The sequence below is a fragment of the Protopterus annectens genome, chromosome 3.part0 (genome assembly GCF_019279795.1).
Source record: "Protopterus annectens isolate FY-2018-M chromosome 3.part0, PAN1.0, whole genome shotgun sequence".
Classification (NCBI taxonomy): domain Eukaryota; kingdom Metazoa; phylum Chordata; order Ceratodontiformes; family Protopteridae; genus Protopterus; species Protopterus annectens.
Window position 1 is genome coordinate 161,651,608 of NC_056731.1, and position 15,895 is coordinate 161,667,502.

Sequence of the window (15,895 nt, forward strand, 5' to 3'; positions counted from 1 at the left end):
TAACTTATTTCTGGTTCTATGATGCCTAGCCTCACACAGATCCCCATATACAAATCTGCACCATTTTTTTCTCCTGTGGAATTTGCCTACTCAAGCCACATCCAGGCTTGAAAAATAGTACACAATATTTCTCCAAAAAGCAAAAAAATGACAAAGCATGTTTCAATAAATAAATAAATAAATAATGACCATTATACTGATATGCTGATCTAATATCTTCTTCAGTATTCCAGTGTCTGTTTGTCCCTCTGATTTATATAACCTTAAAACTAAAAATTAAAATTAACTATTTTTATATTTTCAACTGGAGTTTATTGTTGCTTCACGCAGATGGATATACAAACATGGTGTTCAGTTCCATATATGGGTATTTTTATTTATTTATTTATTGACATTTGACTATCAGGAAAGTCAGACTGGGTAGAAGCCCATTTTCAGCAGAGGCCCGGGGAGAAAAGCTCCAAATATTTATAAAACATTTTAAGAGCAATAATTTTGCAATCTTCAAAAATAAAACAAAACAAAATCTGCAGTTTAAATAATTATGACAAATTAGTGATAATATAAAAACATTGGTTAAGAATTTATACAAGTTATATGACAATCATTTAATTTTTATTTATTTTTTATTTTTATTTTACATTTGGGCTAGTAGTCTAGGACACATATATCCTTACAGTAGAGGCCCGAGAAAAGAAAAGCTCCATATAAAAAATTACAGTGATTTATATTTTCTTAAATAGTTTATTTTTATACAATACAAGAGAGATCTAATCTATAACAAAAGAAAAAAATTAAGTTATACAACAAATATAAGAACTATATACTAAGGTTAATAAAAATAAGAAATATAGGCATCCCTTAGATTCAACTCTCACTCAGAAGCTTCAGGTGTATGGGGTAAAGGGGGGAGAAGAAAAAAATAAGAGGCTAATAGAGATTTTATACAGTTTGTAGAGAAATTAAAGGTAAGTCTAATACAAACAGGGATTGCAATATGAAGGGAGGGAAAAAAAGAAGTTATGTACTCACCATAACATTCCATCTGAGTAGTTATACTTCATTTTTCTGCAACCTGTGGGTATTCGGATCCATATCGGATCCGAGCCGGCAACCTTTCAAGCATCTGCTCTGAACTCCAAGCTCCTCCCCCTTACCCATAACCCATCACCATCTCCTACCTTCCCTCAGATCAAGTTTGCCACTACTCAGTCAATCAGCAACTCAATTTTATCACAAACCTTGAACAGGTTCGGGGGTCGGAGGGTGGGAAGTTTGCAGAAAAATGAAGTATAACTACTCAGATGGAACGTTACGGTGAGTACATAACTTCTTTATCTGAAGAAGTTAACTTCATTTTATCTGCAACCTGTGGGACAGAGTCCCTAGTTACTTAAATCCTGAGAGGCCCTCATGGAAGGATATTCCTGAGCACCGCAGAGCCAAAGGATGCTCGCCCTCTGGAGATCAAATCCAACTTATAATGAGAAATGAAGGTATGCAACCTTGCCCAAGTTGCTGCCGCACAAATGTCATCGAGTGAAACCCTAGATCAAAAAGCAGCAGAAGTCGCCATAGATCTGGTAGAATAAGCTTTAACAGGACCAGGCGGGGACAGACCTTTGTCCTTATAGACTTGCAGTATACATTGTGTAATCCATCTAGCTAAGGAAACCTTGGAGATGGCTTTCCCCAGAAAGGGTTTAGAGAAGGACACAAATAACTGGTCAGACTTTTAAAAGGGCTTTGTTCTGTGTAAATAAAAACAAAGCTGTCTATGAACATCTAGCAAATGCAGCTTATATTCACCCTTGTTCTGAAAATTTGTAAAGAAAACAGGCAGGTTAATAGTCTTGTTAATGTTAGATTCAGAAGCTACTTTTGGTAAGAAGGAAGGGTTCGTGCGGAGCGAGACCCTGTCCTTATGGAAGATCAAGTAAGGGGGCACAGCAGACAATGCTTGAATCTCAGAAACCCTCCTAGCAGATGTAATGGCCACTAGGAATGCTGTCTTCCAGGATAAGAACTTCAAATCTACTGATGCTGCAGGTCCAAAGGGAGGAGCAACTAATGCCTGCAGAACCGAGGTGAGGTCCCAAGGAGGAACAGAGTCCTTAATCAGGGGGCATTAAAAAAAAGGTACCTTTAATAAAAGCCTTACACAGTCTCAAAGAGGCCAGAGCATTCATGTTTTCGCCGACATGGAAATTCGAGATAGCTGCCAGTTGCACTTTCACCGTGGAGGAACTAGCCCCTTGTTGGAAAATATTGGCTAAAAAATCCAACAATGCAGGAACAGGGGCTGTAAAGGGATCTAGGTTCTTCTGAGAAGCCCAAATAGAGAATCATTTCCATTTGCTGAGGTAAATCTTCCTAGTGGAGGCCTTATGGGATGCCACCAGAATAGTTTTTACTGAAGATGAAAGACCGGGAGTCCTGGCAATCAAGGGAATTGGAGCAACCAAGCCGTCAGCTTGAGGCTGTCCAGGTTGGGTGGACAAGAGCCCGAGGGATGAGAGATGAGATCCGGGCAAGGATCCAGAATCCAAGGAGGAGCTAGAACATGAGACCAGAGTAAGGGGAACCACATCTGACGACACCAGAACGGGGCAATGAGGATCACATTGCACTCCAGTCGGCAAGCTTTCTGAAGAAACTTCAGAATGAGTGGTAACAGGGGATAAGCATACAGTAACCTGGGAGGCCAAGCATGGACTAGAGCATCTCTGGGAGGAATCCCCTGGTGAGGGGATCAGAGCGAAGAACTCGTTGCACTTCGCGTTGGAAGGAGATGCAAAGAGATCGCAGCAAGGCTGACCCCAATCGACTGGTGGATATCACCCAATCTCACACTCTCATGGCCTCGCAACAGAGAGGGTAAGATCTGGTTCCCCCCTGTTTGTTGATGTACCAGTCAACCGACATGTTGTCTGACTGAACTGCAATCATCCCCGGGGGGAAGAACAGTGCGAAAGGCTTGCAATGCTAAAAGCACTACTCTCATCTCCAGAACACTGATATGCAATCTGGTCTCAGTCTGGGAGCACGCGCCTTGGACCGTCCTCCTCAAATAATGACCCCCCACCCAAGCTGGGAGGCATCCATGGTCACTGTGGCTTGGGCTGTGGGTGAAATGAATGGCCATCCTGCTAAGATCTCTGGTGACTGGAGCCACCAGAAAAGCGATGCCCTGCAGGCCTTGCTGATTTGAATTGGAACGTCGATGGGGAGATCTAGCCAAGACCACTGTACTGCCAGAGTCCACTGAAGAACACGCATGTGAAGATGCACACAGGGAAGGATCGAGATTGCTGTGGCCATAGAGCCTAGGGCTCGGAGAACGTCACCCACCTGTAGTAGCCTGGAGCAAAGGTTCACTGATATATGGGCCCATAGGCTCTGGACCCTGTCTAGAGTTAGGAAGACTTTCAATTGAAGGGTGTCCAGCCATGCCCAGATAAAGTCCAAGATCTGCACCAGGTCCAAGAGGGACTTGGAAACACTGATAGTAATCCCTAGCTGGATTGCAAGATGAAGGAAGGAGTTTCTGGACATGCAAAGAAGATGCTTGGTGGAAGCAGCGAGGAGCCAATCATCTAGGTAAGGAAATACCTGAATCCCCTGAAGTCTCAGGTGAGCTGCTATGACTGCCATTACATTGGTAAACACTTTGGGGGCTGTGGTGAGACTGAAGGGTAGGGCTCTGAACTGGAAATGATTGGCTCCCAGTTGGAAGTGAAGGAATCTCCTGGAGCTTCTGCGAATCTTGATGTGGTAGTAAGCGTCCTGGAGGTCTATCGAGCACATCCAATCGCATTCTCGAATATAAGGTAGAATGGACTGCAGGCTGACCATCTGGAATTTCTGCTTGGCTACAGCCAGGTTCAGGGCTGACAGGTCCGAAATGGGCCTGAGGACCCCGTCTTTTTTTGGCACTAAAAAGAACCGGGAGTAAACGCCTGATCCAGATTGATCTCAGGGAACTGGTTCAATGGCTCGTTTGTGAAGCAGCTTGGAAATCTCTAGCTCTGCCACCTCCCTTTGAGCAGGTGGGACATCTGGGAGGTGCTTTGGTTGGACGGGAGGGGTAACGAACGGGATGGTGTAGCCTCTGGATATTATTTGAAGCACCCAGTGGTCTGCAGTTATGGACTCCCAAGCCATTGAGTGCAATGATAATCTTCCTCCAACTGTCTCCAGAGTCGGACAGTCAGGCAACCCCTCAAGGCTGCCGCGTGGGCCTGCCTGAGAAGGTCTCCCTAGACCCAAAGTTTCTTGGCCCCCCTCAGCTTTTGGGGCAGCATCTGTCTTGTCCCCCTCTGCCTCTAGGGGATGAGTTGCCCTGAGAGTCCCGGGAAAACTGATTTTCAGAACCAAATCTTCTTTTGCACTCTCTGATTCCTAGAAAAGGATCTTTGAGGGCTAGAGAAGTGGACTCCGATGACAGACAAAGTTTTCCCGTCCTTTTCGCTCTGGACCATAGTGTCACATGCTGTCTTCCCAAAAAGAGAAGAACCACCGAAGGGAGCATTTGTGAAAGATGCCTTGAAAGGGTCCGTGAATTGACACAGTCTGAGCCAAGTGTGTCACCTCATAGCCACGCCAGTCCCAGCCGCCCTCACCGCTCCTTCCATGGCATGTGAAAGGAGATGCATGGACATGTTTGATATTGATTTGAGAGTCGACATTTTTGCAGAGAACAGATGCTTGTCCTCCTGTGACAAGGACTCTGGGGGCAACTCAGCGAACTCCGTGACGAGGTCCCGCTGCAGTCGTATGACGTGTGTAAATAATTCAGCAATCGAATGGAAAATGTCACTGAAGAAAACACTTGCTTCCCAAATCAATCCACCGCCTGGACTCCTTGTCCGGAGAGTGGACCAAGGAACTCTCCTGTGCCAGTTCCTTCTTGGTGGCTGCTGCAACCACCATAGCATCCACTGGGGATCCTTTGTACCAGGCCTGTCTGTCTGAGGGTGGAGAGAGAATCCTGTCTGGGCATTTTGGTATCGGCTCTATGGTTTCAGGCTCCTTTCATGCCCACATGGCAATAAGATCCACTAAGGGATCCACAGGAGGGGACACCCAGGACGTAGAAGGGCCCATGTCAAAAGCCTCCAGGAACACTGACTCATCGGTAGAAGGTTTTGGGGCTGACCAACCTCCCCTCTGGTGGAGGATCTCCATGACGTCTTCACAGGAGACATCCTCAGAAAGTGACCTGGGGGAACCTTCTCCTTCATCTAAATCAGTATCTTCTGTCAAGGACTCAGGGGAGTCCAGGCACCTCCTTTTACATGTGTGCTTATGGGAACCCTCTTCAGTGGGACTCTCTGAAGAGGGCTCATGAGCCACAGGGGTTTCCTCCAGGGGAACCGCCTGGGGGTCCTCTAGCACGGGCTGTCCCTGGGAGAAGCTGAAGGGAGTCATAACCAAATCCAAGGGAGTCTAGGCGGAATCCAAGGAAACAGGCTGGGGTCTCAATCCTTGGGAGAGAACCCTCCCCATCATGTTGAATGCTGATGGAGAGCGTACCTCCTTAGCACCGAACAAGGAGGAAACTCTCCCCGGGTCCACCGTGAGGATCGGGGCTGAGACAGGAGTAGCTGAAATTTTGAAGGAATGGCTTGGATCCGACAAAGTCAGAGCCAAAGACACCTCCATCTCCTCAGATCTGACTCCCCGTCCACGGCCCCGAGAGTTGCACAGATCTGAACTGGTCTGATCCGAGGAACTCAAGGTAATCGCCGGTGTCAAGGTTGGAGGAACCATTGGTGCTGAACCCCCAGCTCCAAGGATCCTCAGATCCATAAACCCCAAAACCGCAGGCTGAATCGGGGAAGGAAGGAAAGAAGGACATGGAGGTCCCCCCTCCAGAGGGAGAGGGGCCTGGCAAGACTCCCATCTGGATTTGGGTCTGAATAATTCTCCTCATCATCCTGTCCATATTCAACTCCGATAGTCTCTGAGTCGAGCACGAGGAGGTGACCGACTTAGATCTGGTCGGCCGATACGATGACCTAGATGAAGGCCTCAGATCCAAGGGCTCCATCGGCTCCGGGGAGAACCTCGAGGCATGGAGCCGAGTAGATGTAGGTCTAGACACTTTAGAAGGCAGGCTAGGGAAGGGCTCCCACTCTGTAGACTGCTTGCAGGGCCTATCCCCTCTCTTATCTCTGTTCTTATTCCTCTTGTCCTTTCCTTTAGCCATCCCTTCAACAGGTCTAGTGGGAGGGTGAGTCCCAGCCTGAGGGGTATTTGAAAAACTGCTGGAGGAGCCGAGGCCGATGCATCCAAGGAGGAAACAGGTAGAAGGCCCTTTGCAACCAGTTTGGCCTTCCGTTCTTTTAATGCCCTGGGGTAAAACCCAGCGCACACGCTGCACTGAGCTGAAAAATGGAGAACACCCAGGCAAATAACACACAGAGTGTGGCCATTTGCCGATGAAAGCTTATGGCCACACTGTGCATTTTTTAAAGGTAGGCTTTGGCTGATCAGCCATACTACTAACACACACAGCCAACCTACTTAAAACCAACACTCTAACACACATACCTAAGGGTAAGAGAAGGGCTTACTATACTACTTTATCACAAACTTTTTTTTTTGGTATAAAACTGACAAACAACGAAAGGGTGAGGTAAAGGGAACTAAATGATCACACACACTCACTATAAAGAGCAAAAAAGTTTGACCAAAGTCACATACTAACACCCAACACTTGAAGCTACAGAGATCACAATGCTGATGGATGAAGCGGCAAACAAGATCTGGGGGAAGGTAGGAGATGGTGATGGGTTATGGGTAAGGGGGAGGAGCTTGGAGCTCAGAGCAGATGCTTGAAAAGTTGCCAGCTCAGATCCGATATGGATCCAAATACCCACAGGTTGCAGATAAAATGAAGTTAACTACTTCAGATACAGGCTTATAGTATATTCAAAAACCACCAAATAGACCAGCATGAGCAGAATGAAGTACAAATATCCTTTATTGAGCGTACAAAAGCAGACCGGTTTCGGCAAAAATTGCCTTCTTCAATGTAGGACAAGACATGGACTCTGTTGGTTCGTTATAGTATATTCACACAGAGAAAGAGAAAGACAGGAAAGAGAATTTGCTAGAAGTAAGGAAGGAAGTAAAGAAGGGAGAGTAAGGAGGCATAAGGAATGAAAAGGTACTTGATCACATTTAGGGATATAGTTTATCTTGATTTTGAGCAAGAACAAAGCAAGATTTTAGCTAGGAAGCCTTTCAGAGGGATTTTGAAAGATGTGTATATACAGACTGGACATTAATGTTTGTTTGTTTGTTTGTTTGTTTGGGTCTTTCGGCTTTTCCCGGTTAGGGGTCACCACAGAGGAACTCCGGTCTGCTAATGATTGGCAGTAGAGTTTTACGTGCTGGCTTGCCGGGCTTAACGCACAACCTTCACTGGACATTAATAATAATCATAAAAGGAATTTGAGTTAATGTTCTGCTAGGCATAAGCACAAAAACTACCATTTATTCCTGTGAAATAGGCAGATCATTGTGCCACGGACTAATTGTGGCTGTCACCACTACTACTGAACTCCATGGAGCAGCCTTCACATCTTCCCTTCAAGTCATCCACATACTTTTCTGTCTCATATGGAATGAAATTCTGATTATTACGTGCTTACATTATTACAGTGCTTAGTCTGAAGACCTTTGTATAAGTAGAAAATACTCATTCTAAAATTTAGTAGAAATGCAAGTGATGGACAGCTCTTAAGTGTGTGCGAGTTTAGTAGTTCTCTTTTGAATATTGTGCTGCAAATGGCCATTTGTCCTGACACAAATATTCTTGTTTCTTTGGTATGAAGTTTAGGTGTCCAGAAATGCACAAACTATAATATTTATGTATGTATATAGACCACAGGGAAAACTGGCACTAGTGAGTAACAAAACTGCTGGATGAGAATCCTAAGAAATCAGGGGAAAAAAAAAACACGTAGTGCAGACAAGCTCAGCGGAGACTTCAGAGTAATCAAGCACTTGTAACTTGTTTAGAAATCAAAACGTCTTTATTGAAAAACAAATAAATGAGGACCTTTGCCCTTAAATATGCTATGTCAGATCTAAATTCAGATTACATGACAAGCAGTATTTATCTGCTTTAGCACAGAGATCATGGTTAATTTACTCAAGCTGGAGTCATAAATGTATGTCATGGGATGCTCATCCAAGCTATAATACAATAAGTCTCGTTTTTCATACCTGTTCTGAATATCCACTCCTACTGGTAGCTAATAGGTTATAGCTTATTTGTTGTATTCCTATCCTATATGGCTAGTGCCTGATTGATACAAACACTTTATATAAATCTTGTCCCTAGCTATAACTATTAGTACATCATTCTATCTGTGATTGATAAATAGATCCTATTTGCCATGTTTAGATGGAGCAACAAGTACTAAAAAATATGTGATGACCAGTCAAATTAAAATCCTAAAGTATTATACTATATTATACCATGATCCCCCCAAAACGTGCACGCTGATTGGCCAGCGTGCCTGTTGTAAATCGAGTTATACTAATGGAAAAAGGTCCGGTCACCCGGACTTTTTTCCATTAGTATAACTCGTTTTTTTTAAACACTGTCTCGCTATGTTAAATGGGTTTAACATAGCGAGACAGCTTTAAAATAAGCAATGGAGATCTCCGTTGCTTATTTTAAAGCTGTCTCGCTATGTTAAACCCATTTAACATAGCGAGGCAGTGTTTAAAAAAAAAGCAATGGAGAAAGCAAGATCTCCGTTGCTTTTTTTAGTGTCTCGCTATGTTAAATGAGTTTAACATAGCGAGACAGTTTTAAAATAAGCAACGGAGATGTCCGTTGCTTATTTTAAAACGGTCTCGCTATGTTAAACTCATTTAATATAGCGAGACATAAAGCAACGGAGATCTTGCTTTCTCCGTTGCTTTTACAACTCTGATGTACTGCGTAGGCGCGCAGTACATCAGAACTGCCGCGGATGCCAGACATCTGCGGAAGGGCAGTAAACAGGCATTATACTATGCCATTATTTAAGAAAAGTAAAAGTTTCTTTTCTTAAATAATGTCATGGTATAATAGCAATAACCCACTTCTGGGTGTGGGTAATGCTAAATTTACCCACGGTTGGCTTTGTTTGGTCCCTCGGGCTTCACCCTCGGGACCAAACCACGCCAACCGTGGGTAAATTTAGCATTACCCACACCCAGGCGTGGGTTATTGCTATAGTAGTCATAACTGCAGCTAGTCAGGATAATCTGGCTGAACCTGTGAGTGGAAGCACCTTTATGGCAGGTAGCATGCCACCCTTTCCATACCAGGATGAATTCAATTATGAGAGTGTTCAGAAAGAAAAGAAAAGGCTCTACATATGCTAGGTCTAAGATATACTGCAGCATTCTATGACAGTGAACCAAATGGGGTTAAACAAGGAAAGAGATAACTGACTTCTATTGTTTGTTCCATCTAAATGCTATCAAAATAGGTACATTATAAGAGGTTGTCTGTAACATGTCATAAGTCCTAGCTGCCACAGTAGTAATCCCAATAAAACAGCAAAGTATAGTTCCCACCATGGGAGTCAGTGAGCCTCCAATAATTATGTCTTGTGCCAATGCCTGCTGCAAAAACCCTTTGCAGAGATGTCTATGGAGAATGGAAAAATATGCAACTGTACAGACTGCCTAGTCCTTGGTAGTACACTGAATTTACCAGTCATTAAGTACAAGTAAGATATTAATCCACTTATAACTGAAGCAAGTAAAAAATAATTCATAGATTAACAGAGTACAAGGAAACATTAGGTATACTATAAAGATAAGTCCACTGCAAATAGTCTTACATAGTAAAACATTGCAGATGTTACAGGTTGTAAACTAATACAAGCTGAGTCTGTGATGGGAGGGATTTCACAAATGTGTGAATCTTTGTTGAAAAGAGTCTAAATGTGTGAAGCTAGGACTAATTAACAGGAAGTGGTGAATCTAATCAGGGCAGGAAGGCAGCATTGCCTAAACTGAGAGATAGGAAGGGTGAGTAAAGCTGACATGAAGTAAAAGGCACATTTTGGCCTTGTGAAACATAATCAGCTTACTGTTGTTCTTGAATCTGAAGCAAGTAAGGAAAAAGAACAAAATAATAAACTCAGGAGTCTAAAGCGCTTTCACATAACTACCAATAAGTAGGTGAGTCTTCATCAGATCAATGTAGTACAGTACAATGACATTAAGTGCATTCATATGGTTAAATGCACTTAAAAATTATGCAATAACCCATGGCTGGCTGTGGGTAATGCTGGATTTACCCACGGTTGGTGTGGTTTGGTCATGAGGACGAAGCCCTCCATGCTGCCCTTCCATGTTTTTCCGGTATCCTGGGGCTTTTTCTGATGTACTGCACATGTGTATGGGACTTTTGTTCCCACGCTTACGCAGTACATCTGTGCTGTGCAAAGGTAGCAATGGAGAAAGGAAGATCTCCGTTGCCTTTTTTTTTTTTTTTAATTTATTGGTAAGAAAAGAAAGAAACCGAGTGACTTTTTACGTTCAGGAGAACGGGGACAGACAAAATAAAAGGATAATCAAGTAAATTTCTTTAGTTTTGGAGAACGTACCTAATTATCCTCTTATTTTTGTCCACACCACCTCCCTAATTTGTTTCAGGCTTCCATTTTTTTTTTTTTTTTTTTTTGGTTTAAAAAAAAGAAAAGTAAAAAAATGACGAGCTATACTAATGGGAAAAAGTCCAGGCAACCAGACCTTTTCCCGTTGGTATATTCTCAGATTTACAACAGGCATGCTGGTTGGGCTGGCCAATCAGTGTGCTCGTTTTTGAATATTACTGGACAGTCATTGTATAATAAATATCTGTACATGACAGACCAGAAAAACATCAACAGATTTAGTAACATTAAACAATGAGTGTATGTAAACCAGTAATGCAATCTTTTATAATTTAATGCAGGAAAGTTGTAACACTTCTGCTTACTAGTAATACTGTTCTTGACAACTGCATTGGAATTTGAAATGAGAGAACTCTGTTTTAAAAGGCAGTATTACACATAAATATAAAAGTGCTACTAAGCCCATGAGGTTAACTTAACTAATTTTTTTTTCCTATGAGGTCTTGTAGTTGTGAACCAATGTACAAAAATACAGTGAAGGAATATATAAATAAATACAGTATCTAACTGTTAGTAAAGACTATCATGGTCCAGTTTTCTAAGTTCAAGTACACATTTGTTGCAGCAATTTGTATTTAGTTCCGTGTGCCAATAAGCTTTTAGGTGAATTTGTCACTCTAGTTCCTTTTTCTCAAGTGCTGTAATAGCACTTCGACTGCAACATGTAAATTCTCTGTATATGTATGGAGCTTTTCTCCCCAGGCCTCCGCTGAAAATGGACATATATCCAGTCGGACTATCCCAGTCAACAAATATAAAATAAATAAAAGTATAGCTCCTGCCATGCCTTCAACTGGGATAGTTCTTACTTTCTCTACTGTGTCACGCATTTCTCAAAGTTTCTGCAGTGTGGAGCATGCCTGGTTAGTGGATTATAAAGATCTTTCAGTCTGATGTCTGATAAGTGTTTATTAACCCTTACCTTTAGAGCATTCATAGTCTTGCCTGTGTAACATGTTGTTCATGCTGTGCACCTAGCTCTGTAAACTGCAAACTTGCTTTTGCAGTCATCTCTCACTGTGCTATAATATCTCGTTTTTGAGTTCAAGCAATAAAAGCTGTTTCTCTTACTCATAAAGTCACAGCATATGCATCCTGGAGGCATGCAGGAGGCATGCAGAGAAAGGTAGCAGCATTTGACTCAGTAGTGCAAAACATGTCCTTCTACCCAGCTCTTAATATTCTGCCCTTTACAACAGATGAAAGTAAGCTCAGGGTCAAGTATCTTATTAATGGACTGTTTCCAGAGATGATGCTCCAGTTTTCATGCATGGTACATTTTATTACCAGAAACACCTTTGAAAATGTGAGAATCATATCTCTTTTATGTTTCTCTTTGTCATTATCATTATGTGAGCTCACTATATTAATTGGTTCTCTTCATGGTGGATTGAATAGAGGTGGATTGTTCTGTTTCATGGTTGAAATGGGAACAAGTATGTCATTTATCAGGTTCTCTCTGCACCCCCTCTCAAAAAAGTCACTTTGTAGTTTGTCCAGGTTATGCAGAAACCACATCATTTCCCCAGACACACAAGCTGTCCTCATGACTTGTGACTTTATAACATTTTTCTTTGTGATTTTGGAGTGCATACTGCTTACATGTAGCACAGGTTGACCCATGTGGATTTTCTAAACAGGTTACTGTTTAACACTGTATCACTTTTTTCTGTAAACGGTGAGATTCAGAAATTCTACCTTTTCAAAGCTATAATGGTTACTGAAAAAGTCTGTTGACTTCAATGTTGGCAAAGAATTCCTTAAGTTTTTCCACTGAACTGTTCCATGCCTTATCAAAAGGATCTGTGCTTATAAATATATATATATATACACACACACACACACACACACACACACACACACACACACACACACACACATATATATTTATTTAGATATATTGATATAGAGATAACGATTTTGTGCCTTATAATAGATATGTATATGACAGATTTGCTTTATCTTGGTGTGAGTTATTCCTTCTCCAAGACTGTGGGGTGATAATGGAGAACACTGGGCTGAGCGTAACTGTAAATCCAGAATACTGAGTGACGTGGTTACACAAAATTCAGTGTTCTCCATTGTCACCTAAAACTGTTATAATATGATAAAAGTAAACTTATTTGTGTGACTTTAAAGTAATAGACTGAAAGAAAATTATCCCTAATCTGGGCCTTTTTCCACCCATTATTTTTAGTTTTGTTCATATTTCTTGAGAGAAGAAGTTAAGCGCTGTGAACAAAAGGATATGCAGCAGATCCCAGGTATTACACAAGTACTGTCCATTATCACCAACTGCAGCATCCTGCAGGAAAAAAAAACAGATTTGAAGATCTACTGCAGTATAACTGGGATGAGAATGACTGACCAGTATGGGTACTGTGAGGGCACTGTGTCATAGAGCAAAAACCGTTACTTTGAGTTTCCAGTCAAGGTTTGTACATTTGCATGAGCTGTTTCCTCAAGTACCACTGAAGCATTCAAGGAAATAGTTTCCTGCAGTTATTCAAGTCCTGTATGAGTTGTATTGCCTAGTACAGCTGTGCGTATCTAAATTTAGACATGTCTACCTAACTATGGTAAATTTGCTGAATACAAGTGGTACTTTGGATGACTCCGTTTAATCAATGCAATTTACTCACCTAAAGAAATGGTCGATAGGCATGCAAGATTGACAATCCCAGGGTAGGGGTATAACCTCTTTCCCCCAGGCATTGTGTGATCTCAGAGTTAGATTATATAATTAGCAAGCTTTCTTTGTATTTTTTAAAGTCTTGCATGTGCCAAGATTAATACTTGGGGCATGTGTAGTAGGGCATTGATGTGCATAATGTTGATCAATTTGTTTCGACATTATGCATGTCAACATAAATGGTTTTCAATCGATTTAAGTAATTCAGTTTATTTATATACTCACACATACATGTGTGTGTATCTGTATATATATATCTGTGTGTGTGTGTGTGTGTGTGTGTGTGTGTGTGTGTGTGTGTGTGTGTGTGTGTGTATGTGTGTATATATCTGTTCATCTATATATATATATATATATATATATATATATATATATATATATATATATATAGATTCACTTTATAATCCTGGAATACTGAAATACTGAATACTGAATTTCAGTATCTTGAGATTATAAAGCCAAAAACTAAGAAACCCGAAACCTCAAAACCACGAAATTTAAAACAACGAACGTCACAAAAACAACGCACCACACAAACACACCTACCTCCCGACACTACAACAAACCAACACACACAAACACAATAAAACTAATGCACACACACCCTTGCTATAAGCAGGGGGGCAACCCCCCTGCACCCCCCATGTGGGAGGGTGTGGCCCCACACCCCACTACTTATATATACTAACTCTGAGGTCACACTAAAACCCGGAAGACAGCAAACCCACTACCACACATTATAAACCCCCCTTACACAAACAAACATCACATACATACAAACATGACCTCTCTCAACACTTACACACTCAACAAGCTTACCTATCTACCCTAACACACACCTAAAGCTCCCCAACACAGTCACACACAGACAAACCCTCCCCAAAACCCTTAAAAATCATTACACTTACCAAATGCGCCATCACCACTGCAGGTTCGAGATTTCTGTATTCGACATTCTGAAGATTCGCGCAACTGCAGATTCGACACTTTGGTCTCGAGATACTGAAATTCAATATTTCAGTATTTCGAGATTCCAAAGTGAACCCATATATATAGTTAGCCATATATATATATATATATATATATATATATATATATACACACACACACACACACACACACACACACACACACACACACACACACACACACACACACACATAGATATGATTATATTGTGGTAGATCACAATATCATTAATTTGGACGAAAAATAGCGAACACCGTACCAAAAATATGGAAAAGGCACAAAATTGAACCTACTAAAGACGGCAAAAGAAAGCGCATTTGTTTTGTGATCTTTACACTAAACCCCCTCCATAATATTATCATCTAATTTGTCTGATAAGTGGTAGTGTTCTGGAATTTTTTTAAGTTAAGGTGTACGGTTATGGTTAGGGGCAAGGGCATGGTTAGGATTAGCAGGCATGTGTGTGTATGTATATGCTTACATGTGCATCCTAAGATGGGTTGGTACCCAGTTCAGAAAGAGCTTTTATGTGGTGCACCCACTGAGTGCTGGGATTGCCTCCACCTCCCCCCCACACACCCACATCTCTATATTAGACTAAGTGGACATTTGGCAAATGAATGAATTATTTGTGAATAATTTCTGCAAATATTGTTTCAGAATCATCAAGGTTCTGCTGTGCAAATATTATACTCCTGTATTCCTGACTTCTGTTTATATGACATCTGTTATTAAATCTAAGTACAGAAGACAGACTGGCAAATGGAAAATATATTCTAACCACATTTTGGAAGAATACTTCAGAGAGACTAGGAAAGGTTAAGAAAAATCTTTAATTGAACTCTTCTCTTATTTCTGTTATTTCTGATATTTATGACTTACGTCTGCATAAACTTCAGACATCAGTACAACACTCAAAGATAAAATAAATGCCTACATCTCTTAATTGACTTAATGATTATACTAGTCCACTGACTGATGGTCTGTCACCTGTAAATCGGGGTGTGACCTATGGATGCCTGAAACATGAGGCATGTCTACTACAGAGAATAAATCAAGAGAATTAAACACTGAAGCACTTGACGGGTCCAATAAACCCTTCTAAACTACATAAATTTGGTACAAAACGGGATAATAAAAAAGGTCAGTTTATGAAGGATTTCCAGTATAGTGCTCTAATGATTGACAGGTCTTCCGGTCCGCTCCCTTCCCTTACTGCTCATTAGGTGTCTTAATACTTATAAAAAAGTTAGCTCCTATAAGGGAAAAAAAAAAGACGAAACTTGTTTTGATTTGTGAATTTTTTGCTTAAGTCTAATGAAAACGTAAGGAAGAAGAGTACAAATGCTAAGATGGTTGATTTGTCCTAAGACCACATGATTATAGCTGCCAAAAAGTTATGGGTCATATGGTCCAAGCCATCATGTCTCAAATCCAATTCATACTTCCTCAGCTCTAGAACAAATAATCTTGCAGCAGTTTCAAAAAACAAATTCATAATTAGATGAGTTTATTTGTAACTTTTAAGAGAAGCAAG

General features: G+C 41.3%; 1 protein-coding gene across 1 annotated transcript in view; it reads right to left on the reverse strand.

Annotated features, from left to right (window-relative positions):
* Positions 1-15,895, reverse strand: part of LOC122796791 (dynein axonemal heavy chain 5-like) — a 2,204,633-nt gene that overhangs the window by 593,448 nt on the left and 1,595,290 nt on the right. The window lies entirely within an intron of this gene.